This window comes from Alexandromys fortis, unplaced genomic scaffold, assembly GCF_014885135.2.
Source record: "Alexandromys fortis isolate MF-2015 unplaced genomic scaffold, M_Fortis_MF-2015_v1.1 scaffold_0, whole genome shotgun sequence".
NCBI classification, from domain to species: domain Eukaryota; kingdom Metazoa; phylum Chordata; class Mammalia; order Rodentia; family Cricetidae; genus Alexandromys; species Alexandromys fortis.
The window spans coordinates 20,414,231-20,421,087 of NW_026067949.1; the positions used below are offsets into that span (position 1 = coordinate 20,414,231).

A 6,857-nucleotide genomic window follows, 5' to 3' on the forward strand; every position below is an offset into this window, starting at 1 on the left:
TTATGGAAGTGGCTGTTGGATCAAGACTTTGGGGTGGGCTGTAAATAATCACAGTCAATGAGTGATGTTCCTAGGTAGATGACCGGGGTTGAACCTGAAGTGGTGAAGCTCAACAAATAGTGTGATTCAGATTCAGACTCTCAGTGTGGATTTCTGTAAGTAAAAGGAGTTCTAGGGTCAGTCTCAGAAGTTATATCTTGTTAGCACCGTTGGAAGAGATGCTTTCCTTCCATAGAAGATACAGGAACTGAACAAGGGTTGACGCGTGTGCATACTGAGATGTAGTAATCAAGAAACACCACCTTGTGTCCTCAAATCTACTCTTTCTGAATTTATGGGCTGCAATATTTAATTTCTCGCTCATTAATATAATGAGCTGGAAATAATAGGGTGTCACTTTCAAGAGCAGGCTATACAAAGTCTAGAGCATCTAGTTACATCTCTCTCTAATTTTCTTTGGATTTCTCATCCCTGGGGGATGGCAGCTGCCAGGAAAGCTCGGTGGAGAGGCCATCTGACTGGGCCTGGAAGTGGTTCATCTGAGACCAGCCAGAAGCCACAATAGTAAGTCTGAAATTAGATTTTCTGTGTCCTGCCAATAACTTTAGCCATGTAAAGGCATTCTCCAGTTCCAGGTGAGCCTTAGGACACCTGCTGCTCTGATCAAAAGGTTTACTGAAACCACAATAAAGCACACAGCCCTGCTACACATGGCTTTTCTACCTTCAAAAACACACAATAATAAACACATTGCAGTAAGCTTTGAATTCTTAAACTAGTTTGTTGCTAAGATATGATCAGTACCATCCTGTAAGTATAATTAGCCAAAAAACAGTGACTTAAATTAAGCCTTAACTACTCAAGTATTTATTTATTATAGTAATCTTTATTTCAGAAATATTTTCATACTTGAAAAATGTTAATTTTCTTTATTATATGCATCTTTGGAATCATTATTTATAATGTATTATCACTAAATAAATTGTTGATCTTGGGGGGGGATAAAATAATTTTGACCTGTTGTATCTTCAATACGTTTGTAATAAGGAAAGGATGAAATGATGTTGTTAGAAATAAATGTAACAAACAAATGAAACAACCTATTTTTGATGTCTAAAATATTAACCATCACACTTTAAAAAAGACCATGATTATCAAAATGCTTTACTGTCCATGTAGACTTTTTGGTCCATAATGTTCAGATTGTTACAAACCTCTATGTGTCTAAAACAGAATAATTTTCCACTGTATTTTAGTTAATCAATTGATCAACCAAAATTTGTTACCATCTGGAGCAATTTTTTATTCATAAATAATAGTCTTCTTAATTTTTATTTTGAACAATAAACATATTTTTTCTATAAAATTTAAAATTGATTGCTGAAAAAGGGTAACAAATAGTAGGATTTATTGATAGAAATTTCTCTTTAATCTACCTTATACAATTTATTTTATTTTTTCTGTCCTCCTTCATCCCTGAGAGCTCTCTTCCTGGTCCTCAAGTCTTGTCTAACCTTTTCCTGTGTAGCTACTGTCCATTTAACTCTTTATCAAATCAATTAGAGCAACACATCTTCATAGTGTACAGGACTATCCACAGAAGCCAGTGACCTTCACTTGTCAGATAATCAGTTGAATACATTTTGTATTTTTAGGTATAAGTCTAGAATAGGATTAAACAAACTAATTTATATTGCTTAGCTGTTCTTTATCCAATTTATGTGATGCAATTCCTTGAGTTCTGCTAACTGATATTATAAATTCTCATGTATTACCTTGAAAATATTGATTAGATTGCCTGAAGGAAAAGTGGTCCTTGTAGAATTAAAAGTATTTTTCTTCTTTCTTTTTATATTGCCACAATGCACTAACTTATGCTATCTATTAGCTCACGGGTCTCTGGAATTTATTATTGAAACTTGCTTCAAGAACCAAGCAACAGGAGCTCCGTAGAGCATACTGAATCCATGTTTATGCACATGCACTTGACTCTGTATCAGAGAACTGCAATTTGTCTCTTATTATCAATCAATATAGAGAAGTATTATTTTTAATGAAAAATATGAAAGTGTACTTTTTAAAATTAAGATTCAAACTTGTAAGAACTCTGAACAAAGCAATGTATGCACTATGGAATAATAATGAAATGTAAGTATTTCTTAAAATCTGAGTATCATGGATTAAACAAATTTGAAGGAACAAGAACACAAAATTATCCTCAATTCATTAATTAATGGTCATTAAGATAACTAAGGATGGTAAAATATGAAAAATAATTGGTGATACTGTTAAGAAATAATACAAAAAATGAGTGTTCTCTAAAGGATTATATGTGTCAGATATGATTATGAAATATATACTTAAATATTATAAACTTAGATAAATTAGACCTATCTGTTGTGACATAAAATAGTATCATGAGCCTTAACCATGCTTTGAAAAGCAATTTCATGCTACAGTTGTGATACAAAGTTAACACACAAATCAGAAGCCTTCCTATATATCAATGGCAGACATTATGAAAAAGAAAACATATAACCAATCCTACTCACAGTACACACACATATGCACACACCCCTAGAATAAATCTAATCAGGAAATAATAGATTCAATAACTAACAAATGGGATCTCATAAAACTTAGAGACTTCTTCACAGCAATGGAAACTGTGTATCGAATGAAGAGGCAGTCGACAGAATAGGATAAAACATTTGCTAGCTATACATCTAATAGGGTTCATATCAAATTAAAAATTCCTGGAAAGCTAAACATCAAGGGAAACAAACAATTTAAAAGACTTGGTTAGAGGACTGAAGAGAAAGCTCTCAAAAGAAGAAAGACAAATGACCATAATGTGGTCAACATGCTTAGCTGATCATGTAAATGCAGAGAAAAACAGCTTTAGGTTCCAACTCACTCCAGCCAGAATAGCCATCACCAGGAATACAAATGACAGTAAATGCTGGTGTGGTTGTGAAGAAAGTGAAACTCTTAGACACTGTGTGGGAGTGTGAACTAGTGACGGCAATTTGGAAATTAGTCATGTTTCTCCAAAAGTTAGAAATAGGACTGTTTGGAGGACAAAGGACTTTATATCTTACAACAAAGATACTTTACAATCATGTTTATTGCAGCTCCATTCACAATAGCTAGCAAATGGAATCAACCAATATGTCCATCAATTAATGAAAGGATAACAAAGAAAAATGTGGTGCATACATATTGATGACTATGACTCAACTATAAAGACAAACACAAACCATGAAACTTGAAGGTAAATGGCTGAAACTCTAGTCACTCTCTGTAGTCACCATACAATGTAACTTCAGAATTTTCCATCTTAGAAACAAATGTAAGAGAAAATTATATGAAATTTAAGTCATGAAATTGAATGACTTAAAGGGAAGAGAGTTAAGCACCAACAGCCCATTTACAGGTGGATTCTCCCTCACTCTTTTTCTTTCTTAACTTCATATCAGAATAGTAATAATATTTAGTCCTTCTTCATACTATGAAGAACAAGAATTTTCACCACATCAGACCCCCATACCAATACCACAGGACATCTATAAAGAAAGAGAAAGTGCAAAAAAAATATTGCAGAAAATCCACATTGGGTTTCTTGTGCCATGTGGCTTCCTTTGAACCTGTTGTTGTGATCATGAAAAACAGGCACAGAATTTGATTTTCCCTGGCACAAATTCCTTCAATCACGTGACCAAGGTGAATCTTCTGTGTCAGTTCAGACAGCTAAATTGGAATTTTATTCGAGGAAGAGTATTGCATTTTCTTATTAGAGACTGATTTGGATTGGGGTCTGGGGAAATAGCTGAGTCAGTAAGCTGTTTGCCGTGCAAACAAGAGGACCTAAGTTTGATTACCAGAACCTATCTGTAGATCTAGTGTTATATGTTTGCAATCCCAGTGTTTGGGAAGTAGAGACAAGTGGATCCCTGTGGCTCACTGGCCATCAATCCTAGTCTACTTCATAGGCTTCAGTCTGGTAAGAAACTCTTTGTCTAAGCAGAAAAGGATGACAGTGGAATAACTACATCTAAGGTTGACCTCTGTTTTCTACATGCATGCATGTTTACATGTGCACATGCATTCGTACATACACTCAAATACACACACACCCACAAAGAGAGGGGGAGGGAGGAAGAGAGGAAGGAAAAGAGAGAGAGGAATAGTAAAAAGCTAACTAGGACAATAGAATCCTTGTTCTACAAAACAACCACAAAAAGGGCCTCTAAACTCCAAACTTCTAAATCCACCAAGGGTTTACTTTCACACTCCCAGTCTGAAGTAGGCTTGCTACCCACCAGATCTTACTTGTTGACCCTTATACTTAGCCTGGTGTATAAAATTCATAATAGGATGACATTTCATCTTTGTTTGTCCTAAGCTATGAGTATGGGCTATATTTCTTCAGAAGTTTTTACCTGGTTATCTTAAACAAAGTGGGGAAAGGGTTGAGGAAGGGACTAAGGAAGCTAGTGTCGTATTTTGATATGGTAGCTAATCATCTACTAAGCTCAACTTGATGCCTCTCTCTCTCTCTCACACACACACACACACACTCACACACACATACTCACACACACACACACAGGGGAAGAGGGAGAGAGAGAATCCACATTATTATAAATCTTATAAAGTTCTGAAAATTGTCTTCCTGAGATGGGAGGAGGAGGAGTTCATCCTGACTTGATAATGCTAGTATCTTCTGGCAAATTGCTGTTTATGTTTCTTTTATTTCATGTGATTCATTTATTTATTCTCTGAGCAGTGAGGAGCTTCAGTGTGGATGGTATTTGCTTTGGAATTTCAAGGAAGAACTACTTTTTTCAATACCAGTATCACCTCTGAGAAACAAATTATGGTGTTATACGTGTGCCCAAGTGTCAGAGAAACAATAAGCATTTTCAATAGTTGAAAATGATCTTCTTTCAGGACCGTGCCTTATAAATAGAACAGTTGTCTAAAGAATCAATTAGAACTGCACAGAAGGGATTTCTTTCAAAGTAAGCAGCATGTAACATCTTTATCTAGAGGTCTGGAAAGTTTAAGTGTATAATTATTCATTGTCCAATAGTTCTTAAAAAGATTATTGTAGCTGCTTAGAGAAAAGAGAACAGTCAAATGCGTGTGAGCTCTTAATAGTAAATTAACAGGCCTGCAGACCTCCCTCTTGAAAGCCTGAGGGTATCTTCAGATCCAGCAAGAACATGACCAGTTCAGTTAATTTAGGAATAAAACTGGATATAAATTCATAAAATGCACACAATGAAATTCACAAAGAAGTAATAAAATAAGGTTTAATATCTGCAGTCCTAACAGTAAGGCATGACTGCCTTGTTGTGTACATCAAACCTGCTCTACTTTGCCAGTGGAGGTGAAAAAATTCTGTTGTTATGGATGCTATCCTCTAGTTGAAGATGAAATCATCACAGTCTGGTTCTAGTCAGAGGCTTGAGGTCAAGACTTTCTCTAGAGAACTGTATCAAACTGACCTGACAGCTGCCATATCAAATGGAACTTACTCCCATGTTATACTAAGATAGGTTATACCTTCTCTTTTCCTTAGTTTATTTGACTTCTGATTTCTAAAATTTAATTAGTTAGTTTCTTCTTTGACAAGTAATAATTATCTACATTTAGGGGGTACTATGTGATGTTTATGGCTTAGTTTTCCGTGTAGGTTTTGTTGAGGTAGGGTCTCACCATGAAATCCAAGCTGTCCTTTAATGCACAACATACAGGAAGATGGCCTTGAACTCCCAGCGCTCCTTGACACCTTTGCCAATAGCTGAGATTAAAAGTATGTTCCCACTTCTGGCTCAATGTAAGCTTTCCATGTATATTTACATTGTAGAATGACTGTATCAGGCTATTAACATGTCTACTGCCTTATAAACTTTTTATGGTTACGAGTTCCAGTGTTTGTTTCCATTCTACTGTGAAGCCAAACTTTCCAAAAGCTTTAACTCAGCCCAAGACTGCTCTCAAATCTGATGCATCAAAGAGTTGAATGGGTTGGTAACATAAGTCAGTCATTCCAGTAATGGAAAATGGTGCTAATAATTTTATATCCTTACCTGATAGACTCTAACATTTTTTTAGATCATTCAGGATCCAAGCTAAACAAGAATTTTATTTACAATTTTATGTTGCAAACATTGGAACGTAGTTGAGAAACTGTGAAAAAAAATAATGAGAACTTGGGCCCAAATGATTGATTTAAATCTAGGTGTTTTAGGCTTTTCTTAAAAAAAAACACTAGTATTGGCTAGGACTGGTGTCACATGCCTTTAATCCCAGCACAGAGGAGGCAGAGGCAGGTGGATTTCTATGAGTTCAGGGCCTGCAGGGTTTCCAGAGAAAGTTCCAGGACAGGCTCCAAAGCTACAGAGTAATACTGTCTTAAAAACAAAACAAAACAAAACAAAAAAACAAATGAACCCACCCCCCAAACAAAACAAAAGATCAGTACTGAATAGTTCTAAATTTAAAAATCCATGGTCAATCTATTGTCGCAGGTGGCTGATTTTTACATTTAGAAAAATTACTTTTAACTGGAACCACATGGGTAGATCTCTAGCCCTGAAACTAAGAAGTTAGTATTACTGTAGAATTTTGAACTTGTAGATATTTATAGTATTGCTCATATGCTGAGGGCTGTTTACATCTGGTGTGAGCCTCAGCAGGTTCGGTGCTCAGGTCTAGGATTCCAGACATTCGAGGCAGCAGGGATCCTGCTCTGCAGTCAGTGCAGCTTGACCTTGACCCTTATGGACATCTATGCTGGAGGGAAAGCATCCTCAGGGCCTGTGAAGAGAGGAGTCTTTTATTGCACA

At 35.8% G+C, this 6,857-nt stretch overlaps 1 long non-coding RNA gene across 1 annotated transcript in view; it reads left to right on the top strand.

Moving 5' to 3' along the window:
- Positions 1-549, top strand: part of LOC126506566 (uncharacterized) — a 73,039-nt gene extending 72,490 nt beyond the window's left edge. Inside the window, exon 3 of the long non-coding RNA XR_007593249.1 lies at positions 486-549. This is a non-coding gene — a long non-coding RNA (uncharacterized lncRNA). The remainder of the gene's footprint in view (positions 1-485) is intronic.
- The last annotated feature ends 6,308 nt before the right edge of the window (positions 550-6,857 follow it).